Source organism: Coffea eugenioides, chromosome 3 (assembly GCF_003713205.1).
Source record: "Coffea eugenioides isolate CCC68of chromosome 3, Ceug_1.0, whole genome shotgun sequence".
NCBI classification, from domain to species: Eukaryota; Viridiplantae; Streptophyta; class Magnoliopsida; order Gentianales; family Rubiaceae; genus Coffea; species Coffea eugenioides.
This window is the reverse complement of record NC_040037.1, coordinates 34,805,967-34,825,538: the sequence shown is the minus strand read 5'-3', so window position 1 is coordinate 34,825,538 and position 19,572 is coordinate 34,805,967. Positions and strand designations below refer to the sequence as shown.

At 35.9% G+C, this 19,572-nt stretch overlaps 2 long non-coding RNA genes across 7 annotated transcripts; one reads left to right on the top strand and one right to left on the bottom strand.

Moving 5' to 3' along the window:
- Positions 1-637: 637 nt before the first annotated feature.
- Positions 638-5,404, top strand: LOC113764651. Of its 4 annotated transcripts, XR_003467656.1 has the most exons (6): positions 638-728; positions 1,304-1,493; positions 1,580-2,520; positions 2,646-2,823; positions 3,485-3,771; positions 4,848-5,404. It is a non-coding gene; the product is annotated as an uncharacterized LOC113764651 (long non-coding RNA). The 4 variants fall into 4 exon arrangements; XR_003467657.1 differs by having other exon boundaries at positions 2,362-2,823; XR_003467658.1 differs by having other exon boundaries at positions 1,580-2,823; positions 4,853-5,404.
- A 3,135-nt stretch (positions 5,405-8,539) lies between these two features.
- LOC113765474 lies at positions 8,540-18,497 on the bottom strand. Of its 3 annotated transcripts, XR_003467723.1 has the most exons (6): positions 18,233-18,497; positions 17,971-18,037; positions 17,702-17,749; positions 17,514-17,564; positions 16,427-16,573; positions 8,540-8,680 (listed from the first exon to the last, which is right to left on the bottom strand). It is a non-coding gene; the product is annotated as an uncharacterized LOC113765474 (long non-coding RNA). The 3 variants fall into 3 exon arrangements; XR_003467722.1 differs by lacking the exon at positions 8,540-8,680 and having other exon boundaries at positions 16,361-16,576; XR_003467721.1 differs by lacking the exon at positions 8,540-8,680 and having other exon boundaries at positions 16,361-16,573.
- Between the last annotated feature and the right edge of the window lie 1,075 nt (positions 18,498-19,572).

The window sequence follows — 19,572 nt, the reverse complement described above, 5'->3', positions numbered from 1 at the left end:
GGGGAGCGAATCAAAGGCTAATCTCCATTTGAAGCTCATAAATAATGCCAGTTTCCCAAATTAAAGCTATTCGGTACTCAACTGCATAGATTTGTCAATTTGTTTTGCTTGTTCTATCCATCTGTATTTCTTTCTCCTTAAAATATTTTCCTAGTATTGACAGCGGTAAATCTTTTCTAACCACCGCACCACTAGTTTTTTGCACTTTTTTATGGATAGCATAAACTTTCCCAATTCGGTGCTATGAATTAGGCTAGTTTTTTCAGCATATCCAATCATGTATTTTTTTTATCAAATTTTTTCATCTTATTTTCTTTCTACTTTGTTTAAGCACTTAGTACATACATTGTAGACTGAATTTTTTTTATCTCTATCTGTATTTTTAATTGCATTGTTAATTATTTCAGTTTATTGTTAATTTAGTTCTGGACTTATATTCAGTAGTGAAAGTTTTGGACTAATAAAGTCTTGCCTTTTTCTCAAACAAGTTATTAGACTTAGAGAAATAATAGCATTACTCAAAGGCAGAGGGTTTTGAGTTTCTCATTTCTTTTAGCATTTATGTATTCAGCCAAGAGTATGCCATATCGAGTTTATGGTTTGAAATTTTGACATAAGCAATGTGTTTGTCAGATTGTTATGGCCGACAATAAATGTAGCCAGCCAGCAAAGTGATAGTTTTTAAGCCATAAGAATGCTCTGCATGAGAATGACCGTGGAGAAGCTTGGTGAGTCATAAAATTATAGATACTTGAGTGTCTTTCTGGTAAAAGACTTGTAGTTCAATGAGCAAAGTGAAAATATTTTCAAGCAGTGATCAGTGATGCAAAGTTTTCAGTTGAGGAATTCCACTTATTAGCTGAAACTAAGGGCTTTTTTACTCAAAAATACTGATTTTTTTTACCTGTCAAAGAATGCACTTCATAACGTAAGCTTAACACACTATGTTCTTAACGCATTATTGTGAACATGCTTTTGATCCTATGTCATGTTCTTTGAAAAAAATTGTAGCAGTACTGGGAGACTGTTAACCTTTAAAGTAATGATTGTGAACATACTTTGCTCCTTAATTTGTTCTGAAATTAGCTCAAGGCCATTGACCAGTTACCTGTTGGAGCTTTTGTATCTGTTGCTATTTATGCTATAGGAACAAATGCTAAAATCTATCTTTCACTACTTGGGACAAAGGTGATCACAATTTTGTGTTGTTCGGCAAAGTATTTGACAACCATCTTATTTTGTGTGTCTGCTTTTATTTTTAATTGTTTTTCAATTTATGATTTTTTTCTTTATATGGTAACAGATATATTGGAACAAAAGTCTTCAGCTATCATGGTTTCCTGTTATATGGTGATCAGATGAGTGCCTACACATTCTTGGCACTTGCAAAATGATGGTTTGTTTGCTAGGTGAGGGCTTTCTAGTTTCAAATAGATCCATTAGGGCACTCCCAAAAGAAACTCTTTCTCCTCCTTTGTATGGAGACAATTTAGGTACAGTTCAGCATTCCTGTAATGCTTTTTCTTTGCTATATTCAATTGTTGTGCAGCTTCTAATGGCGTCTTTTCTTATGTTATAGGCAATACCAAGTTTAGTTTTAGAGTCTACAATGAACCATTTTAAAAACACATGGAATAGTATAGAGGGCTGAGGGTCTAATAGGTTTTCTTTAGGCTTCGAGCTCTCCAACATGCTGTAACAAAGATTATTTGGGTTGGCTAAGGGGATTCTCATGTATGAGGTAACACTCCTCTTTCTGATGAAAAATTTGTGAGTCAGGAAAGCTTTGTCTGACTTTAAAGACAATTTAAAGGGGTAATGATCTGCCATTCTGCATAATCACATTCACAAGCATCAGGAATACTTCTTTTCAGAATCATCTTCAGACCATCCCCAACAAGGCACCGCTTTTTGTATTTGGATGGGCTATGGGGATTCTCATGCATTAGATAACATTCCTCTTTCAGATGAAAAATTTATGATTCAAGAAAACTTTAAATGACTTCAAAGACAAATTCAAGCAGCAATGCTATTTAATTGTGAAGCTTTTCGGATGATTAAATTGTCAAGTAGCCTTGAAGCAATTGCTTGATATGTCATCCAATTAGAGCTAGTTGGTGTAATAATAGGCAACTTTCTATTTTTTGTTTCGCCCGGTATGCAATGATTTGTAGCTGGTCCTTGATATTACTTGTTTATTTGTGGTTAGCCAACCAGAATATTTTCAGGTGGTTGATCTCTTAGTTGCAGAGTTAGTTCTTATTCTCTAATGAATATATGTGTCCGTTAAACAAAATTAATTGGGGGATTACATTCTTTTATGTTGTGAATTCTCAAATGCAGCTCTGCTTTCTTATGCAGTTGTTTGAGTGCTAAAAATCTGATGAATGGTCTGATGACATGCTTTGAAGTTTCTTGTACATGAAAAGCTGTGCGTATCAGCATAAGCTGTTGTCTCAATCTGATGGGGCAAATACTCTAGTTCAAGGCTATTACAAAGTTGATGGAAGAGATGCCATGGTTAATACGCTTCCTTTGCTCATCTGATAAAGTTCTCCAACCTGCATTTTCACGAGACTTTGATAATTGTGATTCTTTGAAATGAATTAGATAAATGGACTATGTAAGTCAAAATTTTTATGTAGGAGAGGTACAATTCGATGCTGAGGTATAACATGGAAATCTTGACTCATATCATTCAACCATGAAGTGTTCTGAGAGGAAGGATCAAACTTTTTGGCAATACAGTTCATGTGGAATGCAATCTGCTGGTGAAAGAGAGTGTCCATGCCTTGTAAGGGAACTTGTTATTAAAAATACTTGGTGAGTTACTTTTGCTCTGAAAAAATTCAAATTTTTTTTGTAAACACACTGAAATTAGAAAAACAAATAAAGAGATCAATGAATAAATAAAAACGAAGAAAATGAGCCACCCCAGAGTATTCTGGTTTGCTAATTACAAATAAAAAAGTTAACTTAGAAAATCAGCTATAAGGAAAATATGTAACTACATAATATATAACCACTCCATACCCGGTGAAATAAATAATGCCCATTATCTCCACTAAGCAGCTCTGTTGGAAGAAATAGCAAGAAAATGCTATTTAGTTATCAAAAAACATCATTTGTCAAGATTAGTGTTTGTAGTCTCTTGCAAATTCAGTGTTTTCAATTATTTAGTGAATTCTTACAAAATTAATTTTGCAGTTTTCAAAATTGCAATTGTTTAGAAAATTTGGAAGGATTTGGTAGCTGAATGCCACAACCATCCTCTAATGTTCATATCCTTTTTCATTTTATTCATGATTTGTTCTGTATGTTGTTGTGGACTTCTAGGTTTATATTTCGAGAATGCAAGGGCTACTCCTACTGAAATAGGTTGTCTTATCATCTTAGAGTGATTTGAACAAGATCCAAAGTTCAGATACGTTGTTTAGATAGTTTGATCTCTTAGATATGTAGTTTGAGTATGGCCATATTGCAGGTTCAAAAGGTTTTCTAGTGTCAGTAACCTGATGTCAATTTGATTCATGACAAACTTGGTGCACCTAAAACAGTCGAATGGACTATGGAGAAGGTAAAAATTTTTATGTAGGTGAGGTCCAGTTCAATGCTGGGGTATACATGGAAATCTTGATTCATATCATTCAACCAGGAAGTGTTCTAAGAGGAAGGATCAAACTTCTTGGCAATACAGTTCATGTGGATGGCAATCCACCGGTGAAAGAGAGTGTCCATGCCTTGTAAGGGAACTGTTATTAAAAATACTTGGTGAGTTACTTTTGCTCTGAAAAATTCAAGTTCCTTTTGTAAATATGTTGAAATTAGGAAAACAAATAAAGAGATCAATAAATAAATAAAAAACGAAGAAAATGAGCCACCCTAGAGTGTTCTGGTTTGCTAACTACCAATAAAAAATTAACTTAGAAAATCAGCTATAAGGACAATATGTAACTTCATAATATATAATCACTCCATACCCGGTGAAATAAATAATGTCCATTGTCTCCACTACGTAGCTTTGTTGGAAGAAATAGCAAGAAAGTGCCATTTAATTCTCAAAAAACATCATTTTTCAAGATCAGTATTTGTAGTTTCTTGCAAATTCAGTGTTTTCAATTAGTACTTAGTGAATTCTTACAAAATTTTGCATTTGTTTAGAAATTTTGGGAAGGATTTGGTACCTGAATGCCACTACCATCCTTTAATGTTCATATCCTTTTTCATTTTATTCATGATTTGTTCTGTATGTTGTTGTGGATTTCTAAGTTTATATTTCAAGAATGCAAGGACTACTCCTACTGAAACAGGTTGTCTTATCATCTTAGAGTGATTTGAACAAGATCCAAAGTCCAGATACATTGTTTAGATAGTTTGATCTCTTAGATATGAAGTTTGAGTGTGGCCATATTGCAGGTTCAAAAGGTTTCTGGGGTCATTAACCTGATGTTAATTTGATTCATGACAAACTTGTGCACCTAAAACAGTCGAATGCTAGGTTCCACCTAAGGAACTAAAGTCAATTTTAATAACTTGGAAATGGGTGACCTTAATTTAGCTAGCTGGTTACACTCTTAATACTTGTCCTTTTTTTTAAAAAAAAAAAAAAACTTCTCAATAAAAAAAAATCTACCATTTCATTCCTTGAAAAACCTAGCATTGATTTATGCTGTTATCTTCTAATAACTGTATTTTACTGATTGTTTTTATGCTGTACTTTCTTTTATTTGCTGCATTTTGGAGTCAGCATGGCTTGCATAAAATTTGTAACATGAAATTCAAAATGCTGTTTACTTATGCCTGAGGATAGCTCAATATTTTTTGCTCACAAGGCACTTTTTGAACAGAAAAGGCATGGCACCTTTTGAGGAACCTTTGCTATATTATCTAATAGTATGCAATGAGGATATGACTTTCAAGAAGCTTTCATCTGTTGAAGGATTATAAGTTGGCACATCTGAATAGCTTGAGTTGTAAACCTCCTACCAATCCATCCGAAGCCTCCCTATACGATGCATATCTTCTGATCTAAAGGGAAGGTGTTGCAACATGAGCAGCTGCCCAACATTGAATGGTGCAAGCATTACCAGATTCCCTACTTTGAGATTGATCATATTTTGTCAGAAAATTCTTGTCTACGCCTATGTTTAAGGATGTTTCAGTGCGGTATATTCCAACCATTATGCTGTCTTCAGTTGTGTGTATTCAATCTCATGATGCTATACATTTTTTTGACATTTTGAGGAAGAGTTCCTTATTGCTAGGTGTAAAAGGCAATGACTATTACAGCATAACACATTCCTTATTGCTAGATGTAAAAGTCAATGAGTATTACAACATAACACATCGTATAGTGTATGATCTTGCACATGATCTTGCGCAATTTATTTTGAGTTTTGGAAAATCTGATGCAGAGCATTTGCAAGATTTGTTACCTTGGATTTAAATCATTTGCAAGTTATCTATTAATATTATTATTTTTTGAGACTAATGCTTCGTTTGTCATGTAGACGGGCAAGTTTTTGAGCCTTTTTTTTGTTTTGATTTTGGTAGATATTAAGCAGTTGCCAACATAAGTTAGCAAGTTAATACATTTGCTTTACCTTCATCAATCAATTACTACAATCAATACTTTGTCGTGATCTGTTTGCAAGCTTTACACTTTAGAGTTTTTGAGAGTCAAGGAGCACTACTCTCAATGACCACCTCCGGATCAGTGATTTGATAATCGCAAGGCATTTTGATTTTTCTGCATTTTCATATGTGAAATGTTGCTTAAAATGGGACGTTTTTTCTTATCTTTAAACATTAAGATTCAGTCATGCGAATCAAGACAAATGTCATCAGATTGAAGAATTGGTATAGCTAAATAAACCTTTTGGTAGGCTGACTTTCTGCTATCTTGACAAAGTCCAAGAAAAGGAAGCTGCTCGGAGGGCTGATTTGTTTAGAGAGCCAAATTTGTACAAGTTGGAATTCAAGCGCAGTTGGGGTAGGAGATTAAGAATGAGAAGAATGAATGTGTTAAAAGGTACCTTGCCTCTACCAAGTTTAAAAAACATACAATCGTAGATTTGTGCAAGGTCAGTTACCTTCTTTGGTTGTTAGAATGGAAGCTCAACATAAACATCAGATCCACATCAGCAACTCCCCAAATGCTCGTTTAAACTATTTGGTAGGTTCAGGTCACCATTATTTAGTGACATCTGTCCGGACCAGGGGCAGATGTTCTTTTTCTTTTGTGTGCTTGCTGCAATTGACGATAAGGATGAAGATATCTAAGGGAAGAAAATGGATACGCACTTCTTGTCAAAATGCAGCTACAAAACACAGTAGTTTTGTCTTTTTGATCCGGTTAATAAAGAAGAGGGATAATAAATTTTGGAGCACTAACTTCATCAGCCAGTGTTAGTTCTTAAAACATCTGAAGTTCTTATACTTCCAGTCCTTTGTTCTCTGTCTTTTTTAATTCCGCCTTATCTTCCAATACTGATATCGTTTGACGCTAAAGGAATTTTCCAATGATTAATCTGCATTTTCATTCATTATTATTAAAATCTAATGCTCCATTCTCTCTTTAGAAAAGATTTCAGGGAAATCCATCGTTTCATCTCCTACGGGGTGAAGTGAATTGTCGCTTGATTTGTCTCATACCATAAAATTGGATATACTCGGAAAAACACTTGAGTTTTCTTGTAGGAGGTATCATATTGGACAAGCTTGCAGCCATTAGCAGTAGCTAATATTTGGAAGTTTTGATAATAGAACTGCTTTCTGGGATTGACCATAGAACTAGTTTGTTGTTGCCTACTAGTTGTTTGATGAAATGATTGTGAAATTGATTTTGATTTTTTTTAAACTGAACTTGAAATTGTAGATTGTGATTCCTTTTTATTAGCTTGTTTTGTCACAAACTAATTTTCATTCAATCTTTGATGAAAATATTATGGTGATGTTTCAGAGAAATGGTGGTATAGGTAAATTTGTGGCTAAAATGGCTGTCTAACAAATTATTTCAGTCAATTTACATATTTTGTTAGCTATCATAAATAATCCAAGGTGTAATGCATTCTTGTTGGAAGGAAGGATGTTATATTAATATCATATCCTACTAAAAGGAAAACTGGGTTCTTATTTGTCTTACTTTTTATGTTCTTTTCTAGCTATTAAAGCATTAGAGTTTCTTATACTAAAACATCTCAAATGGTCATCTTTAGAATTTACTTTCAAAAAGGAGAAATTTATGGAATTATATTGAAGTCCATAGTAATATGAGTCAAAATCATGAACAGTTCAATCAAAACTAAAAACCAATATGCCTACATGAAGCTTGAGTTTGCTTTTGTGAGTTTCACTTTCATATTTACTTCTCACATTTAAAACATCTAAATGAGACTTGAAAAGGTTTTTCTCGAGTTTAGAAGTTATTATCATTGATAAATAGTTTCTCTCATGCTTATTATGTTAGACAATGGATGACCTCGCACTAGAATATATATCATGAGTGCACTTTGTACTATTTCTAATCTCTTTCGCAACGTGACATTTTTGTTTGTGCATAAGAAACTCTTTTTTCTCATGGTATGTATCATGGTCAGCGTACTTGAACATATTTGATCAAATCTGTCTGCTTGTCCATCTTGTTTTAGTGTACACATTTTACATTTTATGCTTTCTGAAATTAAATGGAGTGAAGGTGTTTAATTTGTTGATGATTAAAGTATTTTAATTACGTATTTTTACATAGGTGCACTACTTAATATGATCTTGGAATGTGAGATGGAAGAACGGTATTGAGGTAATTGAAGAATTGCTCTCACAACTCTTGAATGTAAGCCCACATAGACTACTACTAGGAGGATAACACCGCGCTATGCGCGGTGTAACTTTTAGACTTGCCCAGAAGTGTCCAATAATTCAAATTTAGATAACAAGCATGAAAAGTTATATAAAAGTGCACAAATCTTTAGGATTAGGTTTTTGTAATTTTATTAAGCAGCGAAAATAAGCCACAATTTTAACTTAGTGACTAAGTGACGAAAAGTCATTTTTTGCTTTACCTACTAATTGAATAGGATTGGCAATGTCATAAATTTCAAAGTAATATATACCATGTAACGTCATCTTGCATCGACTAACTGTATTTGCCATGATTTGATGTGCATAAAAAATGTGCCACTCATGAACAAATTCAAGAGGAAGCTCAACTTTTTGAGAGCAATACTCAAATATGTCGGATAAGAAGCCTATTTAATTGTAAAATATAGAAACGACCACATAATAGCAAGAGAAATAGGATTCAACACGATAAAGATGACTACATAATAGCAAGAGGTACAGGATTCAACACAATATGGACTGAAGATCTACATATAACCTATAAGAGAAACAAGCCATTATCTCGTGTCTAAAATCTTATTACGACAATAAATGAGTTTTGAAAAACCAAATCAAATAATTACACAATGAAAATATTTCAGATGCAAGATATGTTTTACGTCAACAACATACAACAAATTTTTAACATCTTTTTTTCTTTTTCTTTTTCTTTTTTTTTTTTTGCATAAAAGAAACTTTAAAATAACATATAATCCTATCCACATACAAAAGAGATCTCCAAAATGCAGTCTCTATAGACCCATAATGAAAACTCTGTCAATGAAGTTTTCCCCGGCTGCAGCTTCATGTGGTTATGCAGATGCAAAACCAAGAAAGTCAAAACCAAGCTTTGGACACAAAAATTCACAATGAAAATCAATAGATAAAAATAGACCAATCCAGCAAGCCATCTCTAAGCCTAAGGTAAAGCCAAGGGGCAGATTTCTGAGAGGCACTGACAAATCTAAACTGCCTCCGGAGTCTTTCCAAACATCGGGTTTTCCAAATTATCATATTCTACTTGAGTATATTATGTGCGGAATGCTCAAAAAGATCATTCCAATATTATACAGAAATCTATACATGTTGCCATCTAAACTGGATATGTTAAATGCAGATCTTGTCAAACATCCTGGATTTCTTGACGACATGAGCAATTTTCTTCCTCTTAAGTAAATTATTGCAGAATGTTCAAAAAGTTTATTGTAATCTTACAATCCAAAATTCTTTAACAAATCTAAGTCATTATATAATTGATGAATTCTGTTACACAAGTTTCAGCTATTTAAATTTTTCAAATTCACCAGAATGGATGTAAAAGGGTTGAAGAATAAGGGTTCTCTGGTATAGGTTTAAAAAAACGGCATATTTCCATTCAGAATTTGTCTTGATAGTACTTCATTTGGTACAATAAAGGATGCCAATAGAATATTCCAATTTAATGCGTATGCCGTATGGTCCTAATCATCAAATATAATGAACTACAAGTCGTAACTTAGGAAATCATGATCGTAGAATCGTAGAACTATTGTTCTTGCATGTCTTGATCATCGTCAGCTCAGGTGCAAAACATCCTCAAGAGCAACAAAACTGAACCATTACCATAATCCAGGCTAGTTACTTGGAATTCTACAGATTACAATTTAACGCCACTAATTGCGTGAGATAATTTAAGAATCCCAATGAGGATCTTATTTCGATTTCTGCGATTATCCTTAAGCTATCTGAGGCACAAAAAGAAAAAAGAGAAATCTTCCAAAATACTATTTACCCATCCATATTTTGACAAAACTTAATCACAAAAAATTATAGTGAAAACAACAAAAGTCAAAATACACTTATTTACTGTTATAAGCATAGTCTCTCGATCTGATTTGTATAAAAACATAGCCTTTTTCAAGTTCTCCTTCCAAATTATCACCATTGACATCTCACATATAAGAATCCTCTCACGTGTAGAGGCGTTTCTCTCTCTCTTGGGAAGAGAGCCGTTCTCCCCTTGGTGGGAACCTTGGGTTTTTTGAAATTTCAAGCAACAATTCAGGGAACATCAATGTGGGGATCTGCATTTACAGCCAACGTCGTCTGAAGGTGGAACTTAAAGCACTTCAAATGAGTGGATATTAATTAGCACTTTGTTTAGTAGTTGTCTGTAAGGAAGAAGAGTTTGTGGAGCTGTCGGTTGGTGGAGAACCGGAAAAAGGAAAAAAAAAAAAAAAAAAAAAAGGAGAGGAAGAATGGAGGAAAAAACAAAAACATAGATTGATTCACAGTACTTAAAGCTGAAGGAAGGTAGTATCAACTCAAGAGAGCGGAGGACAGTCTGGATAAGGTAGTATCTCTGTGCTCGCTTTGTCTCTTGGTTTTTTCTTTTGTCTCTTCTTTTTCACGCTTGAACACTGTTGGTTTGGGTGTGTCTGCTCTCATTGGTTGAGTCAATCTGTCTTTTAAAGCTGCTTTCTTTAACGTTTACCCCCTAGGGGCTGGACGTTCTGTGTTTTTCTGGTCCTTAGAGGTAGGAATTCTTCCAGTATAGCTCAAGTGACATTATGGCAGAAGACTTGGTGGGAGTGATGCAAAAGTTTGCCCTTTCGGAGAGGGAGGTGGGAAGTACTCTTCTAGAGGTGGGGGACCTGGATGAAGGAATTTTGGAGTGTCAGGGGAGTATTATAGGGAGAATACGAGGAGAGAAGATAGCTAATTTTACAGGTGTTAAAAACTTTGCTACCATGGCTTGGAGCTACCCAAAAGGTCTTAAGGTAGCTGAACTGGGACCTAATCAGTTCCAGTTTACTATACCGGACCCTAAAGATAGGGAAAGGATTCTTATGGGGGGCCCCTGGATCATAGATAATCAGATTTTAGTAATTAGGAATTGGGAGGTCGGTATTGAGGAGAATGAGGAGGCGTTCTGCATTGCTCCAATTTGGGTGCAAGTGTGGAATCTACCTTTACATTGCTTGTCTAAAGCAGTAGGGAGGAAGGTTGGATCCATTTTCAATGAGGTTAGGGACGTGGTGATTTCGCAGACTGGTGGTAAGGAAGGAAAACATTTGAAACTGTTGGCTATGATAGATATAACCCAGCCTTTACTGCGAGGTACTACAGTGCAGGTGAGTGGAGTGAACAAATGGCTTCCTTTTAAATATGAGAAATGCCCAGACTTTTGTTATAGCTGTGGTATAGTAGGGCATAGTGAAAAAAATTGTAAGACTTTTGTAGTGCTGGAAAAAGGACAGAGTCAGAACCAGTATGGTCCCTGGATGAGGGTGATAGGGGGGAGAGGTTCCCCTCAAATAGACACCAGTCCTAATAGCTGGACACCACACAAACAGATTTGGAAGGTGAGGAGTGGTGAGATGGTCAGGGTTGAGGAGTTTGAGGGTCAGGATAAAGAGCCAGGAACTAAGCAGAATTTCAGATATAAGCAGAGGGAGTGAGGAACTGGGCGTTGGGAGGCATTTTAAGGAGAAGGAACAGGGTAGTTTACCTGTGATAGACAAGGAAAAAGTAGATTGGAATATCCCAAGCTGGAGATTGGAGGGACTTAGGGAGGGAGAGCTAGGGAAGGAGAGTGGAAGCACCTCTAAGTTAGGAATGGGAGAAAGGGTGAGTGGTAAGGGCAAGGAAGGTAGTCAAGTAGCTTTTATAGAACCTGAAGGTTCAAGTAAGGATATAGCTTTGCAGAGTATTGCTATGGACCTAAGAGAGGGCAGAATAAGTGATGTAGAGGGTGTAGAGAGAGGAGATTTTATGGGAGGGGAGGACCTTATGAGAATGGAAACTGATGAGTTGAATGACAAAGAAAATCAAGTTGGTCCAAAAAGAGAAGGGAGGAGATTCAGAAGAGTGAGTAAAGGAGGTAGAGAGGGGAGATCTCCTCTGAAGGAGATTAATGGGATGACACGGAAGTTTCATCTTAGAGATGAAGAGATGGAAGCTATCGAGGAACAGGTGCAGTTGGGGAAGAAATTTAAAGGAGACCAAGGAACAGGTTTTTGTTTAGACTCTCTGAAAGGGGAAGGGATCAGCCCTCACTGGTCCCCAAAGGACCAATGAGAGCTCTGGTGTGAAATTGCCAAGGAGCAGGGAGCCCCTTGACAATTCCCCATTTGAAGGAGGTGAAGAACCTCCTCTCCCTGAACCTGATCTTTTTGAGTGAAACTAAGAATAAGGTGAAGTACATGGAGAAAGTTAAGCGCATTTTGCAGTATGACAATAGTTTTGTGGTTGAGGCTATGAATAGATCTGGGGGTATGACTGTGTTATGGAACGAGGAGACCAAAGTAAAAGACATTAAGAGCTCAGCTTTCACTATTGAAGTGCTGATTGAGGATACTGAAGTGAAACAGGATTGGTGGCTGATAGGCATTTATGCTTCTTGTGACAGTCAGATTAGGAAAGGCCAATGGGAAGTTATCAGGAGAAGGAAAGAGTTGTGGGGTGAAAACTGGCTGATAATGGGGGATTTTAATGATCTGTGTTCTAATGAGGAAAAGTGGGGTGGCAGAACTAGGAAGGAGTGGAGCTTCCATGATTTCAGATGCTTTATACAGGAGAATAGAATGATAGACATTGGGTTTGAGGGGAATCCCTGGACTTGGAGTAATCAGTGGCAAAATGATGAGATCAAACAAAGATTGGATCGAGGTCTGTGCAGTGGTGGTTAGCATAACCTTTTTGAAAAACCTAAGTGTACTCATATAGAGAGTTTAGCCTCTGATCACAGTATGCTAGTTTTGGATACTAAGCCTGGGGAAGGGAAGAAGAAAAAGCGTTTCTTTTTTGATAAGAGATGGATTCAGAAAAAAGGTGTAGGAGACGTTATTAAGAGAGCTTGGGGGGAGGATGTCAGGGGTTCTAGGATGTTTAGAGTTGCTAGGAAGATTAGGAGCTGTAGAATAGCCTTGTTAAAGTGGAAAAATGGTTTTGTTGAGAACACTAGGCAGAGAATCCAGAACCTTAAGCAACAAATCAGTAAGGAAAAAAGGTCTGAGGAGGAAGGAAAGAAAGGTAGGGTGGCAGGGCTGAAGCTTCAACTTGTTGGAGCCTATAAAGAGGAGGAGCAATACTGGAGTCAGAAAGCTAGATTGAGCTGGCTGCAGGAAGGTGATAAAAATACTAGATACTTCCATGAGGTAGTTAAAGGGAGAAGGAGAAGGAATAAAATAGGGAATTTGCAGAGGGAAGATGAGTCTTGGACCACTAAGGAAGAGGAGATAGTTCATGAGATTACAGGATATTATGAACAGCTTTTTAAGTCTTCTAGAACAGAGTGTCAGGATGATATACTGGATGGCATTCCTAGAACCATTACTGACCAGATTAATAGGAATCTGACCAGACCTGTGGGGGAAAATGAGATTAAGGTAGCAGTTTTCTCTATGAATCCCAACAAGGCCCCTGGGCCTGATGGGATGACACCCCTCTTTTTTCAAAAATTCTGGTCGATAATTAAAAGGGAGGTGGTAAAGGCTATCCAAACTTTCTTTCATTCTGGGCATATGCTTAAGTCCCTAAACCATACAATCATTTCCCTCATCCCTAAGGTGAACATACCTACTGATCTGAAACATTACAGACCCATCAGTCTTTGTAATGTTCTATACAAAGTCATTGCCAAGGTTCTAGCTAACAGACTCAAACCTGTACTTGACCAGTGCATCTGCAAAAACCAATCTGCTTTCATCCCCAACAGGCAGATTTTGGACAACATTATTATATCGCATGAATGCCTTCATTTCCTTAAAAACAAAAGACAAGGCAAGGATGGATTTACTGCCTTAAAAATAGACATGTCCAAGGCTTATGATAGGGTTGAATGGGGTTTTCTGAAAGATGTTATGGAGAAAATGGGGTTCAATCAGGTGTGGGTGGAGTGGATAATGAGGTGTATCAATTCAGTCTCTTATTCTTTCAATATCAATGGAGAAATCAAGGGATATGTGAAGCCATCTAGAGGGATCAGACAAGGTGACCCCTTGTCTCCTTATCTCTTTTTGCTGTGTTCAGAGGGATTATCAAATTTACTAAGGAAAGCAGCAAGTCAAGGGCTTTTGAGTGGACTTCAGATCAGCAAAAATGGACCAGCCATTACCCACCTATTTTTTGCAGATGACACTTTAATATTCTGTAAAGCTATAAGGGAAGAAGCAAGGAAGGTGAAGGAAATACTGGAGCAGTATGAGAGAGGATCTGGGCAGGTGATTAATTTGGAGAAATCATCCATTTGTTTCAGTAAGAATACGAAGGAAAGGGACAAGGAGGAGACATGCAGGCCTCTTGCAGGGGTAAGGGTAGTGAATCAAGGCAAATATCTAGGCCTACCCATGGTGATTACAAGAACAAAAAGCCAGGTCTTTGGATTCATAAAAGACAGTATCAAAGCTAGACTAAGCAGCTGGAAGAATAAATTCTTAAGTGCAGCAGGTAAGGAGGTGATGCTAAAGGCTGTCATTATGGCCATGCCAACCTACACTATGTCATGCTTCAAACTACCAACTAAGCTGTGTAAGGAAATTACAGGATTGATGGCTAAATACTGGTGGGGGGATTCAGATGGGAAAGATAAAGTGCATTGGTGCTCTTGGACAAAAATGATGAAGGCAAAATTGGATGGAGAACTGGGGTTTAGAAATTTGCAGTGCTTCAACATAGCTTTACTGGGAAAACAGATATGGAGACTATTAAGAAACCCAAACCTGCTCGTAAGCAGAATACTTAAAGCTAAATATTACCCCAGGACATCCATACTACAAAGTGAATGCCCCAAATATTCATCCTGGTTCTGGCAAAGCATTATGGCTGCGAGGGATGTTGTGAAGAAAGGCACATTGAAGAGAGTTGGATCAGGAAAGAGTATCAAAATCTGGAAAGACCAATGGATCCCAAATAGTCCTAATGGGGTACCTACCACAAGTAAACCAAATGATTGGGAGGAGCGTACTGTTGATGAGCTGATTACTAATTTCAGGTGGAATAGAAATGAAATCTTTAGAGTATTTAACAAAGAAGATGCTGAGAACATTCTGAAGGTTCCCATCAGTTTGTCAAGAGCGGGTGACAGGCACTTTTGGATCTATAACCAACAAGGGGAGTACTCAGTTAAGTCCTGTTATCAAGCTCTGCTAAAGGAAGAAAAAAGCAAGGAACTGGCTGTTAAAGGGGAATCCGGCTCTAGTTTTGATGATTCTAACACACTAATGTGGAAGTCTCTGTGGGGGCTGAATATCAAACACAAGATCAAATTGTTCATATGAAGGTGTATAACCAATACTCTAACAGCCAGGGAGACAATATTCAGGAGGACAAGACAAGGATCACCATTTTGTTTAAGATGTGGGGATAAGGTGGAAACAGTTGAACACATTTTGTTTCACTGCACTCAGGCTCAACAGGTTTGGAAGTTAGCTCCGGTGCAGTGGGATGGAATTCAGAATCTAACAGGATGCTTCAAACAATGGTGGGCAACATTAGTGCAAGCCAAGTCTAGGAGAGAAGGAAAGCAGCACATAGCCTTGACAGCAAACATTCTCTGGCAACTATGGAAAGACAGGAATGAGCTGGAGTTCGAAGGAAAGGAAAGAGAAGGTGTAAGAGTGGTTCATAAGGCTAATTCAGAGTGGCTGGAGTTTGAGGAGGCTAGTAGTGGAAAGGAAGACAGAAGCACACCAGAAACAGAAATAGCTAATTCAAGTCTGGAGGAGGAAGAGGTGGAGGTTAATGGAATAGCAGAAATCCAGGTTGTGACAAAAAAGGTAGGGGAGGGTCATAAGCTTGGAATAGGAATTGTGGCTCAGCAGGAAGGTGGACGAAGCAGAGCGGAGTGGGCGCTAGTAGATAGAAGCTCATCTGTGACTATACAAGATGAAGCCATAGGAGTAAGATTGGCTCTCATGAAAGCAAGTCAGCTGAGATGGCCAAGGATCAAAGTTGTCACTGCCAACAAAAGGCTTACTTCATTTCTAAAATATGGGACAGGAGATCATCCAAATTTGATCACGCTGGTGGAAGATATTACAGCATTAGCTAAGCTGTTTCAAGTGTGCTCCTTTGTTGCAAGGGATATTAGTAATATGAATTTATGTAATCAGATTAGTTTTTATGCTCTAAGCATATGTATGGATGAGGAGAGAACCTTTGTTCCTCCTTAAGTGTCATGGTACACTTGGTACAGTTAGTTGAGCCGTTGCTCAAATATTGTAAAGTCTCTAATTTCTATGAAATATCATCTATCGTTTCCGGAAAAAAAAAAAAAAAAGACATCTCACATATAAATAAGCAATTCATAAATCCAAACAAAAAAAAACCCAGACCTTAAATCAACTAAAAGCAATAAGAATTGCATCTATCTCCCACTATTCGTTAATTTTGACAACCAATCAGCTATAGTACAGAAACAAGAATCCCAAATATTACCATTTTACAACCCATGTACTTACCAGCAAGTAATCAATTCAAAAAACCCATCAAAACCCAGAAGTAAAATCCACCAAAAACCATAAATATCTGAGGATCAACAAAATTCATATAATAAAAAAGGTACAACCTTGGTCCTTGACATACTCAGCAAAGGTGTTGCAGTCTAAGCAGAGAGCCAGACCAGTTAATCCCAGACTCTCACACTCTTTGGTGCTAAGTTGCATTTGCACATGAGCAGACCCACCAGTAACAAAACCCAATGTATGGTCATTTCCTGCTACAGAAGTAGGATTAGGATTAGATGTACCCCAATAATAACATATTCATATAAAGAAAAGAACCTTTAAAGTTGCTTAGAAGAAAGAAGAATCCACAAAAAAAAAAATGGCGATAACAGAAACAAGAGAAGAAATCTATTGAGAGAGTATAAAAGCTAGTCTTACCAACAGAAATCAATCAATAAAAATAATGTCACTGATGAAATTTCCCCAAAGGGAACAAAACATTGTACATATATGTGGAAGCAAATTCTAGAGAAGTTCCTATGCATTATTTTCCAATTTTTCTTTTTTTTTTAAAAAAAAATGCAATATTAGGTCCAACATCAAATGTCAATTGTATGACGCATAGGAATACTATTTTCTGAACATAATTTTTCCAGTCAAAGATCGAGCCAAGTTTTTTTAGTAATTTAAAAGAGGAAAGATGGTATCTTCATAGTAGATTAAATGGATTTTGCTTTTGAAACTCCATTTATGTAATTCACATAACTATGTATCTCATGAATCATGAACTGATCAAAACATCTTCAAGGAAGTTAGTCATAATAATGATTTCACTTTGCACGTTAAAACCACAAAACCAGAAAAATCGACTATGAAATAAAGATTTCATCATACAGCTTCCCAAATCTTGACATTACGAAGAATACCAAGTAGTTTATATAACAGATTCATTATGTTTGCCAGCCAAGGGAAAAAAAGAAGATACAGAAGAAAAAGATACTCGTATCTAATTTACTTTGACAAACACAATAAAACCCAAAACACAAAACACTGGAAGAAATTTGCTCATTCTTCCAATCACTTTTACCTTTATCCTTTCTCTGACAACAACCTCAATAAACAAAAATAGGCTAAATTAGGTGAGAGAAACCATTTATAGAAAAAGACTATGGTTTATAGTATAAATAGTAGAACACAAATAAATATTACCAGCTTTAACTACTTCTTAGAGATGTCAACTTCAAGTTTTCATATTCCTTCCTGTAACAACAACCAATAATATACTTGGAAAAGTAGCACCAAAAGAACAAAAAAAAAAGGAAAAAAAATCATCCATCAAATCCTAAACCAGGCGTGGAAGAGGGAAAAATTAAATCAGATTGATGCAGCAAACTTACATTTTCACTCACCAGTTGTTTTTCACAAGTGGCCATTTTTCCTCCGAACTCCAGAAGAAATCCAAGACAAAAACAAAAAATGGAACAATAAATCACCAAATAGATACAAAAAAGAAAGTAAATAAATATCTAAAAGCTAGCTAATCATCAATTATTCATCATCTCAGACCATATTAAAAGTTTTTCTTCTGATTAAAAATAAAAAATCAATGATAAAACAGAAATGAAACAGAGACATTAATCATGGAAAGAAAGGGGAAGAAAAGTACCATATATCTGCATTCTAGAAATTCACATCAGATAGTGGAGATGAAATATTGACCTTCCCCATCCTTACTGTTTCACAAAAGGACACGACAGAGATAAGAAAAAAAAAAAAGATTTGCTGCTTTAGCCAATGAAATAGAAATATCAGGAAAATTATAGGAAAACAGAAAAAATTAGCCCTAACTACTCGAGGGAGGGAGGAAGATGAAGAAGAACAAGAGGGAGAACTGGCAGAAACCGGGAGTGGAAGAGGAAGAAGATTACCAGCCCTTTTCTGTCTCGAGCCCATCGTCCATCAAATCCTAAGCAACCACTCTGCAGAAGGAAAAATCCGGACCCTCCAATTGAGATTACAATCAAATGCCAGAAATTACAATCTCTTCCAAGTACAATCAAATGCCAGAAATTGAGGGGAGGCCTCTGGGTCTCATAAAAAAAAATGGAGTTTTGTCCAGAGGACAAAAGCAAAGAAAAGCTCTTGACATCGATTGATGCTGCTATGTTTTGAAAGACACAGAGAAGAAAGAAGAAGCTGCCGTCGGTTTACCAGGGGAAAGAAAAAACCCTCAATATATGGTTAATAAGCATTTCCACATCATCAGGACCAGCCAATCTTCACGCGCCACGTGGGTGTTTAATGGTTAATATATATCAATTACAAAAAATTGATAATTAATTGTTCTTTAAAAACAAAGTGTTCAATAATTGTAAAAAGTTGGTAATTTAAATTTTGGCTAAAAGAGGACATTTTCTTAATAAAATTTGAAAAGAAAAAAGGTAATTAAATGAGATTTTTTGGACAAAAATATTTTTTTTTTTGTTAATAATTGCAAAAAAGTTATGAAGTAAATACGATTTGTTGGGTAAAAAAAATGTCAATAAAAAAAAGCGCGATTAATTAGTTATTAACAATTAATTAATAGCTAGTAATAACGAACACAGGTAAAGCAATAATTACAATAAAATAATAATAATTAATAGCCGTGATTTATTCGGCTACTGATAATTGTACAACGGATGGGCAACATAATAAAAATCAGACCAGCATTATTCAGCCAAGGTACAATAACCTATCAACAAAGGGAGGTTGATGACAAGTAATGCGAAACGGTGGATGAAGAAATCGAGAAAGTACGGATTTAAACTAAACAAATAAAATTTGTCCATAATTAATTGCAAAGAATTGGTAATTAAGCATGTTAATTTATAAGATTAGTTAATTATGAATCAATTAATTATTAAGATGGCCAAAAGCAAAGAAGGAAAGACTAACGAGAAACGTTTTTCTCAAGCGGAGCAATGTAGACATATTAATTGATTAACAATTAACAGCAACAATTTGGTAATTAATTGCGATTCTCTATGCAACAAAAAAGTAACAATACTAATTAATTAATTAGCAATTTCTAATTGTTAAAAAGGGCAACCAAATATGATTTGATTGGCAACCAAAAAAAAGAGACTAATTTTTGGCTAATAACTACATACAACTGATAATTCAATGCGATTTGTTAGGTAAATAAACATAATAATAATTATAAAGTAGGTAATTAAATGCGATTTGTCTGACTAAAAAACGTGAAACCAGAAGTTAATTAATAAAA